Source organism: Zingiber officinale, unplaced genomic scaffold, assembly GCF_018446385.1.
Source record: "Zingiber officinale cultivar Zhangliang unplaced genomic scaffold, Zo_v1.1 ctg100, whole genome shotgun sequence".
NCBI lineage: Eukaryota > Viridiplantae > Streptophyta > Magnoliopsida > Zingiberales > Zingiberaceae > Zingiber > Zingiber officinale.
In genome coordinates, this window is record NW_024589804.1 from 144,786 (window position 1) to 158,291 (window position 13,506).

The following is a 13,506-nucleotide window of genomic DNA, read 5'->3' on the forward strand; positions in this document are numbered from 1 at the left end:
GTTTGGGAGGAATGTGAGGGTAATGAAGATTAAATATATAAAGTTACAAAACTACCCGCACTTTTATTAAAAACTTGTGTGCACAAGAGCCCCGTGCATCTTGTATATTGATACGGATATATGAGGAGGGCTCGAAGTGTGATAATAGGGAAGACGAAGGGCATTATTGTCATCTCACTTGCTAAGGGTTTTGAGTATAAGGGGAGCACGGTTCACGCAGAGGAAGGGGGCCGCTGTGCACAGGAGGGAGCTCCTTTGGTGCGTGTCCGCCATCGCCGGGGAGGAATAGGAGAGGGATTTTTCCACCGCCATGATCGCGCGAAAGCCATGACCAGCACCCCATCCTCCACGCCGCCGCCGCCGCCGCCGACTTCTCCTTCCTCACCAGCTAGCCACCTCTCTCTCTCTCTCTCTCTCTCTCTCTCTCTCTCTCTCTAGCTCACTCCACGCTCTGCTCCGTGGGGAGCTGTAGTCGCCGCCAGGGAGAGCACACCTTCAGTGCTACCGCCGTTTCCAGCGGTTGCCGGTACCTCCTGCCGCCCTCAGCAGCTGTGGGTTCTGCCAACGGCAGCCACCGCTACCTCCGTTCGCGGTCATAGCCGCAGCGTCCAGCGGCCTTTGCCGCTGCCGAGTCCGGCGGCCATCGTCGCTGTGTATAGCGACCACCGCAGTCCCTCTTGGCGTCTAGCGCTGCCTCTTCTTTTGGTGTCTAGCGCCGCCGCCTCTTCAGGCGTCCAGTTTCGCCGCCTCCGGCGATTATTGTCGCCACCGCCTTAGGCGGCTACTATTTCCAGCGGCCACCGGCATTGCCTCCGGTGAGCGTCGCCCCCCGACAACAACCTCCGTCGCCCTCCGGGCAGCCACCGTTCGAGTGCTCAGAGCCACTGGAGACAGCTACTCACCAGGCGGACATTTATCTACTATTCAGAGCCGCGACGACTCGGTCAGCACCACGACCAGCTCACTCATCCATCTGAGGGCGCCCCCTGGGCCAGGGTACGTTCTCGTACTCGGTATCTGTTCATTTTATTGCTATACTATTATACGGTTACTTATATGTCTGTGGGATTCGCCTCGAGCACCGAGGTACCAGAGACCGGGGGAACCCGATCGCTGGATACAGGTACAGTTGACCGGAGGAGGACTTCTGACGATCTGGTCAACATAGAGGACAGCTCACCACCGGGTCAAGAGGATGCGGTCAACCCTCTAGACACGTCATACCGGCAGGTTCGTCTCCTCAGCTTCCAGACAGGAACATATATATTTATTCGTTAAGACACATATTCAAGCAATTGTAGTTCATTTGTTAAAGTCGACGTCGGCGTCGACATAGAAGTCGGCATAGAAGTTGGAATCACGGTCGACATAGAAGTTGGCATCGATGTTGGCGTCAAAGTCGGCGTTGGCGTTGAAGTCGATGTTGGTGTTGAAGTTGGCGTCAACGTCAAAGTCGGCGTCAACGGAGTATAAGCGTTGGGTAGTGTGAGTCAAGTGATGCGAGTACTTTTGTTTCGACGTAAAGAATATATAGAACAATGATTTTTAAAATTAATATAATAAAATAGAGATAAAATTGGAACATAATATTTTAAAATTTTCCTCTTACCCTTCCTTCCTTACACCTAAAATTGGGATGTAAGAAATTCTTTAATTTCATAGATAATCCTTCTTCTTTTTTACCCTTCCCTCCCCTTTCCTCATCTCCTTCCAAATAGTACATTTCCGAAGGGGAAGAAAGGGAGGGAAGTAAAAGAGTTTGGGAGTGAGCGAGGTTCGTTAAGTAACATATGTATGCGTTAGAAAGGATGAAAAGTAATGATTAAATATATAAAATTAACTTAGTTTTTAATTAAACATTGATTTAATTTTTAAAATGAGGATAAGATTAAATAAAATATTTGAAAAATATTTGAGTTTCATTCCTCTTCTTTACTCCCCAAATTTTTCTAAATTTCCCTTAGGATGTAAAAAAATCTTCCCAATAAGATAAGTTAACTTATCCATTCTTATCTTTCATTTCTTTTAATTTACTCATTTTAAAACAAGTTCAAAGTTCATGGTCCTGTCCGAAAGTCGAGGAGACGGAAAGTTGGGATGTGACATTCATACTGACCTCCTGTGGATTTCGCGCAGGCCTGGAATACAGACTACGTCAGTGCCAAGTTAGAGAAGGGGTCCCTGGTGTTGACCCTCCGACGCTCAAGTCAGTCACTGGCGATAAAGTGGAAAGCAGAGCAACAAGAAGACTACTGTAGCACAAACAGTGAATATCGCATACCTCTGTCGATGTTTGAACCATCTTTTATATAGAGCTTCGGTAGTGCACGTGCACGCTTCCCAAGGCAAGCACACTTCTCAAAACTTTCCCTGAAAAGATGTGTCAGTAAAGTGTCCCTGACACAGTACCTTAACGAGCCGAACATATCTCTGAAGTGACAGTGGAACCTTCCGCCGTACGATCTTCTGGCGGTCCATGCCCAGTGTTGGCGGCAACAACTCTCAAAAGGATATCACTGGATATCATCAGAAGTGTACTGTTAGAGCGAGCAGGTTGACCGCTGGGTTGGAATTCCACCGCCCTTGTGTCCCGTCTGGCCGGCCAGAACCTCATTGTTCCTGTGTGTGTGTCTGCTCGACCTAAGGTCCACCGTGTTATTGCCAAAGCATGTTGCCGAGTTGAGTGGGGTAGCCTCTCGACTGAAGTCTATTGCCAGGCCGAGCGGAATAGTCGCTCGGCCAAAGTTGAACTTTACATATCTTTGTTGTTTGGCCGAGCAGGGTAGCCGCTCGGCTTGGCCTCTGCACATTGCCTCCCTTAAGCGTTGGTTGTTTGGTTGCTCCCCGTGTCGGAGGCGACGGTGGGTCGAAGCCTTCTCCCCCACCGGGGTATACTTCGCCTGCTCGACCGATGCTATCTACACATTAACCGCCTTGACTTTGACCTCCTTTGACCTCCACTGTGGTAACCGGGTGGGGCCCTTCATCATCATCGCATCAGTTCCCTTTCCTTTTATTTGCCCTCACCTTCTCCCAAACAAATCGTTAGTGGCGAGGAAACAAGTGTCAACAATATAAAAATTTGATAGAGTAAAAACTTTAATAGGTGTCTATCTATTGCTAAAGCTTGAGTCATTAGTCATTAGTACATAAACAACTCATCTAGAGGTGTTCTGGATATGACGTTGTTATTCGTTGACTGAGGTACCGGGTTCGAGCCCTCTTATCAACTCTTTATCCGTCGGATATAGTTGACTGAGGTGCCTTGTGCACGCTCTTATCAACTAGAGTGATACTGAGGCTCCCTAAAAAATCCCTTCGGAGGTTTCTGGGATATGGGGCCACGAAGCGGTGGATCCAGTCACCATAAAAAGTTTACCCTACCTTAGTTTAGAATTTAGATCCCATGGGTCATCCGAGTTGGTAAGTAGTGGTTCGTTTGCCACTTGAGAACGCGGGGTCGAACTGCGGGGTTGTTGGGACGTAAATCTCCGGACCTTGTGCACCTCACCCCGCCCATTATTTGCCTGCTTGACTGTCGTGATTTACCTCCCTTGTGATGGCCTGGGGTCGGGTGCGGTGGAGGCATTGGGACGAGCGATTTCACCTTTTGCCACTTGATTCATTAGTAAATAATAAAAACTCGAATAGTTTGTCTAATATATTAAAATAACTGTTAAACGATTAATTAAAGTCACATGTAAAAATTAATATAACAAAATAACTGTAAAACGGTCATAATTGAACATAAAATTATGTTTGAGTTATAATATCTAATGTCATATCAACCTTTTGTTATTTTAGTTATAAAAAAGATACACTATTTGAAAATGACAAAATCTGGTTGATTTTCTATTCTGTTTCAATTTTCTTTTCTAGAATTGCTGGATCAATGCAATTTTAGTAGCCATGTCAAGAAGGCGTCGACGGAATGCGACTAAAAATTTGTTTAGCTAAACTATATATAATTCATGGTTTGCAATGATAATATCGTCTCTTTGAATCAAATTTATCATTGAGTGGTCTTCATGTACGGAATCTGACATGAAAAATCTACTAGTTTATGTATCAGAAACACTGTTCTTTCTCATCTATCTTTGATGCGGAAAATATTGAATGATCCGGTGAAAGAGCAGAAATAATACTTAAGATGATATGATAGTTGAAAGTTAAGAGGAAGTGGGGGTCAGGATTAAGGATTATGTGTTCAGGTAGTTTATTTCTTTAATCCCAGTCAACTCAATTTTATCTTGGCCAACTTTATGTTGGTCGAATTTTTATAGCTCGATCCTTCACTTTTTATGGGCAAGACTCTTAATCTAATCTCGACAAGTTTTATGTCGGTCATACTTCCATGATTCAGTTCCCTCACTTCTCATAGGCAAGACTTTCAATCCAATTCGGACTAGCTTTATGTCGGTCGGACTTCCAGGACTTAGTCCTCTCATTTCTCATGGGCAAGACTCCCAGTCTAATCCCGACCTGCTTTATACTGGTCGGACCTCTAGAGCTTAGTCTTCTCACTTCTCATGGGCAAGACTCTCAATCTAATCTCGGCTAGCTTTATACTAGTCAGACCTCTAGGCTTAGTACTCTTACTTATCATGGGCAAGACTTGCAATTTAATCCTGATCGTCTTTACGCCGGTTATACCCCAGGGCTCAGTCTCCTCACTTCTCCTAGACACCGTCTTAGCCTTACTCTCGGTCAACCTCTTAGCCGGTTGAACCTCTAAGGGGACAACACTGTCAAGGTATAACAACTTGTTAGAGAATAACAGTTATCCGTCAGGGAATATTCCAATAATTTGCCACATACAAATCATAGAACCTTTCTCTACCTAATGAAAGTTTGTCGTATATCTTCTTTCACTCGATACCCCCTGACATTAGATATTCTATGATACCTTATGATTGTGGAGGTTACGAAAGACACTATAAAAAGAGAGGTCCTCTCCGTTGTCCAGGTACGCGCTAGATAATAATTTTACTTACGCGCATGCATTTATTGTTTTTTCATCTTTTTCCGCTTGGTCTCTCTTCTGACTTGAGAGACAGAGGGTCTGCGCTAGGGACCTCTTCCTTAGTTCTCGCCCTAACGCTTCTAGATGCTTGGTTTGTGATGCTTGCACACCCATGGGTATTGTCAGTGATCTTCTCCCAGGGCGCCAGATTCCTCTCTTCATCAACGTTCACGCCATCGTCATTGGTACCCCCATTTGACTTAGCTTCCGAACGGGATCAAATTTGACGTCGTCTATGGAAACACATTCACCTGCTCTAAAACATGAAAATTGAGGACACTAGTAAGATCAATGTCACTATGACATCCGGGGAATACGAGTTATTCAAGGAGGCTAAGATGCGAGCAACTTAAAAAAAAACTAACAACGGAATCTCATCAATACTGTGCACCTGTGTCTTCGAAGGATGGATCCTCTGCCTCAAACGGAAAGTCCAAGAGGACATGACCATGCGAATTCTCTCGGGCTTTGTATCGAATTCCTAGAAAAGGTGACAACAAAATGGAGCAATATATTAAGCCTCCTTGGACGGAAACTCGCCCTCTAGGGACCCAAAGAGGGGAAAAACCCCAGCCATTCAAGAGATGTCTGAACAACTCAATATTCTTTTCTCCCAGGAAGTGCTAGACGAGAAACTTCCTAAGGGTTATAAACCCTCGTCTATGAATGATTCGGAGGTAAAAATGATTCGGAGGATCACCTTCGAAAGTTCCAGAATGTTGCTTTATTGCATCAATATAGTGACATAATAAAATGCCGAATATTTTTGAACACTCTCTCCAGCTCAGCGCAAAGATCATTCGACAGACTGCTAGTCAGATCTATTACTTGTTTCAAGGAATTTAGGAATGCTTTCCTGCATCATTTCGCTAGCAACAGGAGATATCATACGCCTAATGATGATTTGTTTATGCTCAGACAAGGGGCTACAAAGTCCTTAAGAGTGTCATTTAAGCATTTTAACCAAGTGGCTTTGGATGCCCCATTTGCTACATCTGAGATATTAATAAGCGCATTCTCTCAAGACCTATTAGAGAGAGACTTCTTCTGACCCCTTATCCGGAAGCTTGCAAAGGACTTGGACTATTTACTAGGGAAAGTGACCAAATACATTAATATAGAGGAAGCTCAAGCTTTCCAGAAGAAAGAGATAAATGCCCTTGCTCCAACTGGTCGGGCAGAGAGGGGGCGTCCACCGCCTCTTGTCCGTCCTAAGGATTCAAGGCCAAATTTCCTGCTAGCTTAAGAAACATGTGAGGTACAGCGAGTTGGGGTCGTTTGAGCTCCTGTCAACCAATCTGCCCCATGGAAGGCTCAGTATTGCACTTACCATTAATCTCACACTTATGACACGGGAAATTGTCTCCAGTTCGCTCAAGGTTCTCGTCGAGTAGTTGAACTAGGCATGTCTTCGCCCGAAATTACGTCTCAACTTCTATGATAGCAGGCTAGCAACCCTAACATCTTGGCCCAACTGACTAATTCGCCTCAAGGGAATGAAGATCCATGTGACCCGTCAAGTGGTAGAGGAAAGGAAATGAGGGAAACCGAGGAGGAGGAGAATCGGGGAAATGTCGCTGTCTAGGACATTTTATAAGCGCGCCTTCTACTCAGGCGAAAAGTTGTGAGGTGTTGGTCAAAGATGTAACTAAGCTATTATCCCATGAGGATGAGCCATAGAAAATTCTCAAGGGACTTGGGTCTAAAATATCAAAGGTGAGAAGATGGATCGCCCAGGAAACGCGAATTACCTCTAGCATTATTGTAATTGAGAAGCATTCTCTATTTGTATTAACTTTAATTTAACGAACATATTCCAGACACTTGCCCCTGTGCGAGTTATAAGCGAGCAGATTTCTCACGTCTCAACGACTATCTGGTCAGATTCCAGGCTCTCGCCCTTGTGTGGGTTATAAGTGAGAAAGATTCTCGTGTCTTAATGACCATCCAGTCAAACTCCAGACTCTCGCCCCGTGAGAGTTATAAGCAAGAAGGGCTCTCACGCCTCAATGACCATTCGGTCCGACTCTAGACTCTTGCCCTTGTGTGAATTATAAGCGAGCAAGGGTCTCGAGTCTCAACAACCATTCGATTTGACTCTAGACTCTTGCCCCTGGGTAAATTATAAGCGAGCAGACTCTCGTGTCTCAATGAACATTCGGTCGGACTCTAGACTCTTGTCTATGTGCGAGTTATAAGAGAGTAAGACTCTTGTGTCTCAACAATCATCAGGTCGGACTCCATACTCTCTCCCCCGTACGAATTATAAGCGAGTAGGGCCCCGCGTCTTAATGACCATTCGGTCAGACTCCAGACTCTCGCCCCTATGTGAGTTATAAGTGAGCAAGGCTTTCGCGTCTTAATGACCATTCAGTCAGACTCTAGACTCTTGCCCTTGTGTAAATTATAAGCAAGCAAGACTCTTACATCCCAATAACCATCCTGCAGGATTCTAAACTCTCACCCCTATGCGAGGTATAAGCGAGCAGGACTTTCGCATCCCAATGACCATCCAATAGGACTCTAGATTTTCACCCCTATGTGAGTTATAAGAAAGCAGGGCTCTCATATCCCAATGACCATCTGGTAGGACTCCAGGCTGTTAGTACCCTAAGGTAAGTTTAATGTAATCGACCAAGTCAGGTTAGATCCTGTTGGTTTTAATCCTGTGTCTAAGTGTGCAGGAACTTAGGAGCATAGGAAGTCGAGCGAAAGACGCAGCTAGCGAGAAGGACGACACGGGAGAGAGCTGATGGGCATGGTGCGCTCGAGGGACAAGGTGTTGTGGAAGAGTACGCGAGCAAGCGAGAAGGAGGCGCGCGACGTTTCCAGGGGATGAGAAGCTAGAGTGGAAGATTGCTCGAGAAGGCCGGAAGTTGGGTTCGGGTGAGCCCTATTCCGGATGGCCGAGATCACCCAAGCAAGCAGAGTCGGAGCGGAAGACCCGGATAAATGCAAGCGGAATCAGAATAGAAGACCGGGACCGAAATTTAACAAAATGTTGACTTTCTTAGTTCGGGCGCTCAAACCTGGATTTTTATCCGGATCATGTCAAACGCCATCTGTTGCAATTGGAATAAAATTCCATCCCCTCCAAGCGCCTAGTATTCTTCCAAGTGCCCTGACTAGGGTTATAAATATAGCTCTTGTCCCAGAAGCTAAAATGTAACTCTTGTAAACGATTTCTTTTGTTTAGCTTCGTATTTTTAGCACTTCAACTGCTGTAAAGAGCCGTAGTCTTTTGCGCTAAGTCCATAGAGGTTTTTTTTCATGGCAAGTTTGGCTTGGGCTTTGGACTAGGTAGTAGACAGACACATCTCGAGTTCCTTCCGGTTTGAATGCTAAAGAGGGCTTGCAATGCCTCCACTAAGGATTCCTCCTTCTCGGCGAGTAGTTGAGTTCATTGTTTCGCCTCTAGTTGTAGCTGTTGGATCTCTTCAATCAGAGTCTTAGGATAAGATTCCGACTCCATTACTTTAAGGGTGCGTTTAGTTCAAGTTATCATGTATAATCATGGTTATGGGGAATAAAATATAACCAAATGTTGTTTGGTTCAACCTAGGTAATGCAACAAGAACTTGTTTGTTTGAAAGTTTTAATAAATAACCTAGTTTAATATTTTACTATATTACTCTTAGTTACAAAACTAACTAACTAACTAACTATATATATATATATATTATTTAAATTCTATATATTTTTCCTTTTTTATTTTTCACTTTTATTTTTATTTTTATGTGTTTTTTTTAATTTTTTTTTCTTTTTTATTTTTTTTACTTTTTTTTAAAATTTTTAATGTTTTTTTAAATTTTTTCTATTTTTATGTTTTTTAATTTTTAAATGGTTTTTATTATTTTTTACATTTTTTTATTTTAATTTTTTTTTTTACGTTTTTCTTATTTTTTATGTTTTTTTTATATTTTTCCCCATTTTTTAATGTTTTTCTATTTTAAAAATTTTTTTAATGTTTTTTTTTTTTCATTTTTTAAAATTATTTTATTTTATTTTTAATTTTTAATTTTTTCTTTTACATTTTTCCTTTTTATCACATTTTTCTCTTATTCGAGGGTATTTTGGATAAAAAAACTTCGTTAACCCCAGAATCAAGAAAAACCTCAGTTTTATGAGATTTCCGATTCCAAGTTGCATGCCCTTTTTGCTGATGTGTCTGACATGGAATATTACTTGGGAATAATCGATTATCTAAACCAAACAAGATTTTCGTTGATAACCTTGAATGGATAATCAAGGTTATCAAGGATAACCGCGAATCAAACACACCTTAAGAGATTTGCAAAAGATCAAGGAAGAAGCACAACAAGGTCGTTGAAGAACAAGGAAGAAGCACAACAAGGATAAAGGAGAGGTAGGTGTTAAGAGCTGGGGGAGGGGGCCCCCTTTTTAAGAGAATGATCATGATACAAAACCATATGATCTCATTGGGAGAAGAGTCGCCTCCTAGATGTAGGATCGATGTGTGCTAGAGGAAGGGGGGGGGGGGGTGAATAGCACTTGTGACTTTTTCACTCATTTCGAAAAACTGGATCAGAGATATATGCAGCGGAAATAAAGAAACAAGATTGAAATGAAAAGCAAGCGCTAACACTTTGGTTTTACTTGGTTCGAAGAGTGTGACGACTCCTACTCTAAGGCCCGTGATTGTTGATCGCTTTCAGTGAGCAATCACTATCAGTTCAGAAATTCTTTACAAAGAACTAGTACAAGTATTAAACTTTACAAATATTGAAATACAACTTGTTACCGATGACTTGGTAAAATCAATCTTTTGGCTTGGTCGTTGTTGGAGCAACAAATAGGTATTGTTGAGTTATTCCGGAACAACACGCATGTAAGAAGATCATTTTGAATGTGTTATCTTGAAGTTACTGGTTGACCCTCTTTTTATAGCTGAGCCAGGCCTGATCCATATCCACTGATCTCAGGATCAATCTTTGACTCGACGCTGATCGGTCGACCGATCCAGGTGTTCGGTCGACCGAACCCTCTAAACCTGCCCAACTTCTCGTCCACATGCTTCCGCTCGGATAAGAGTCTTCGTTCGGTCAACCGATCCTTGCGTTCGGTCGACCGATCCTTGCGTTCAGTCGACCGATCCTGCCAATGATCTCCAACTTATCTGATCCGATCAACCCGGTCCGAAGCTAATCCATGTTCGATCAACTGGACCTTCTTGTTCGATCGATCGATCCCCTGGTCAACATTTCACCGTGAGCTAGAATCTGATCTGTTCACTTAGTGGTTTGGTTGACCGATCCAAAGGTCGGTCGACGATCAAGGCCGACTCTTCAACCTGCAACATGTTAGTTCCCTACAAAATAGACATTAGAAAATAGGCAGATAACATGTGAAGTAAAATTCGTTTTGATAGTCATCGAACTGTCTTGTTCTGACTTTCGAATTTCACCAGAAACCCTAGGTTGAACCGACGCCTACTGTTCTCTCGTTAGGGAATGCGTCCTCACCTACTCCTTTTAGGAGAGTTTACCTTTTGCCAGACTGATCCTCTAGACCGTCTGGACTTTTGCTCAGCGTCCGAGACTTTAGGACCTTCCCGCTGGACGTCCGATCCCTGACCCGTCCAGTCTTTCGCCTGGTCCGTGACCACTAAGATTTTCACCTAGAGTTCTCGACTCTAGGGTTTCGCCTAAAGTGCGCGACCTACCAAGACTTTCCAGAACCTAAGTTTACCACTCTCTATGATCTAGGGTTACCTCCCCCCAGGGTTTTCTACATGTCTAGAATTCACTAGGACTTTTGCCTAAGTACACTTACGACTTTCCTGCACACTTGGTTCAACACTTGTTATATCATAAGACAATTTAACTTTGAACCCTTGCTATTATCAAAACATAGGTTTGATCGTCTGATGCTTCCTGTACCAACAATCGTCCCTTTTTTGATTATGACAACACAATTCAAAGTTAAATAAAATATATAGTAATAATTAAGAAATACAATAATTATGAAATGCATCATTTAGAACAAGTTAAGAGATTTAGCATTTAAAATAAGTTAAGAGATTCAACATTTAGAACAAGTTAAGAGATAGAACAAGTGAAGAGATTCATTTATAATTTGTTAGCTCCCCTTTAATCACTTAACTTTCTCTTCTCTTCTCCTTAACTTTAGAATATTCTAGCTTCTCTCCCCCTCTGACACATATCAAAAATAATTTATAGAGAGTGAACAAAAGAAACTTAAAATATGAAAGGCTAGATTTTAATCTTTTAAGCTCCTCTGAAGGGTAGTACTTACTTGGCAAAAAAAAAAAAAAAAATTTGGTTAAATTCTTATTTTTGACACTAGACTTTAAGAAGTAAAAACTTTCTTTTAGGCTTTGAAAGTGACTTAGTTTTTACCAAAAAAAATTTGCTAAATTTTAAGCTCTGAAAATGACTTAGCTTTTCAAAATCTTAGTCAAGCTTTGAAAAAAATATCCTTGTAACAATACATAGCTAAGAGAATGATTTCTTTTGAAAAATACTTACCTAAATTAAGGACATTTTATCAAGTACTTATACTTAGTTTTTGAAAGATTTTCAAAAAACATTTAACTAAATATTTAGCTTTTGAAAGATTTTCAAAAGGCTTTGTTTTTGAAAGATTTTTAACTAAATACTTAACTTTTGAAAGATTAAAAAAATATTTTTTTAATAAAAACTATAGTGAAAATACTTTCAAACACTTCTTTTCTAGAAAAAAAAATATTTAAATTTGCTTTTATGAAAACTTAAAAAAAAATTACTTTGAAATTTGGAAAGGGAGTACTCTAACCCTTTTTTTTAAAAAAAAACTTTAACTTCCTTTCACCCCTTGATTAATGCTAAAAAGTGTGTTGAATTTTAGGGTTCTAAAATTCAAGCATGAGAGGCTAAAGCACAAATCTTCAAAACAAACATCTACTTTTTTATTAAACTGTCTAACCTTAGCAATTAGCTATTCCTCATAAAGTTGTACCTTTTACTTGGCTAGTCAAGTTAAGTAAGTATTCTAGTTAATTTGACTAAAAAGGATAACTTAACTTGATCAATTTAACTTGGTATTTATTGTCCAGACTTATGTCAATACATAAACATAAATATTATAAAGTCCAGATAATATCCTACCCTAATTTAATCGAGTCTAGATGCCCTGACCTGAAAAGTCAATCATGTTGATTTTTTTTAATCCAGACCTTCCGCTCTAGTCAGTAGTTACTAGAACACAAGGAAGGTGACACCATCAAATCAGATAAAAGTGAGTAGCTTGGTTGTCCATGTACATCACATTGATGCTACAAAATATCTACAACCATGATGAAGAATGATACCGTTGCATCTTATTCAATCTGCAGTCTACACCATACTTAACCAGTGGCGGATCTAGGGGGAGCGGGGTGTGCTTGAGCACCCCTTGCTCCCGAAAAATTCCACCAGTATGTTGCAGTCCGAGGAACAACGAGAAAAAAGACAAGCTCTAGCTCCCTTTTTTAAACAACCTCTTCCTTTTTTGTCTGGATCCGCCATTATACTTAACAAACCTGATCTTCACTCAGATTCTTGTGCATTTAATTAGGCTCGAAGTGTCCCTTATCTTTGGCCATGCCTGAACCAAACCACCATATCCAGACAATGATTAATATTTTATAGGACGAGCACCGTGACAAATATTTGTGGCTCATCATAAATCCTCTTGATCTTGTATGATTTATTTACAGGTCCCTTTCCATCCATTTTATAGAAATACATTCTTCATGAAAATTAGGGGTAATTAGTAAATCTAATGTGAACTTTTATTTGTTTAATTTAATAAATTTAGGGTAACTTGTAGTCAGAACAAATCTATGCAGATGGTTTATGAATTAATCGATGGATTAACAATTTGCTAATTGCTCCGAACAGTTTCTCATAATGTTGAGTATCCATTATTTGACTGTTCTTACTGAACGATTGGCAGGTACATAGTGACTGAAACTGAGTCAAACTTTGCCTTTATTTGCAAGAATTTTCAATCATTGTGAGTTCAAGAAGCTTTAATTGAGGGCTAATTTTACAGAATTGCAGCTAAAGTTTGTCCTTTTACTGAAGGTATTTTTTTTAAAAAAAAATTTGTTGTCTTCTGAGTTGCTAATATCATGATGATATCCATGCCCGTAAAAGGTGATTCTTTCGAGTTACTTATAATAACAAATCGCAATGGTTTATTCTCTCTTTTTGCCTAATTTCACTTTGTTTAATATAGTTATATTAATAAATCACAATTGGCATGCCTATTTCCACACAAATAATTGACGTTGTCAATTATAATGCATGCGCTGTTCATGGACCACGCACCCACCTCATGGAACGCGGGAGTGTGATAGATATCTCCACGGACTGATATAGATGGTTCATGGTTCATATAATACAATGATTTTGTAACAAATAAGTTTGGGATCAGACTAATAACTTAGTTGCTATGAAATTTTTAAAAATTATAATAAA

The 13,506-nt window shown here is 41.0% G+C and overlaps 1 long non-coding RNA gene across 1 annotated transcript; it reads left to right on the forward strand.

Moving 5' to 3' along the window:
• The first annotated feature begins 1,165 nt into the window (after nucleotides 1–1,165).
• Nucleotides 1,166–13,153, forward strand: LOC122035742. Its single transcript, XR_006127196.1, has 2 exons — nucleotides 1,166–1,230; nucleotides 12,980–13,153. It is a non-coding gene; the product is annotated as an uncharacterized LOC122035742 (long non-coding RNA).
• The last annotated feature ends 353 nt before the right edge of the window (nucleotides 13,154–13,506 follow it).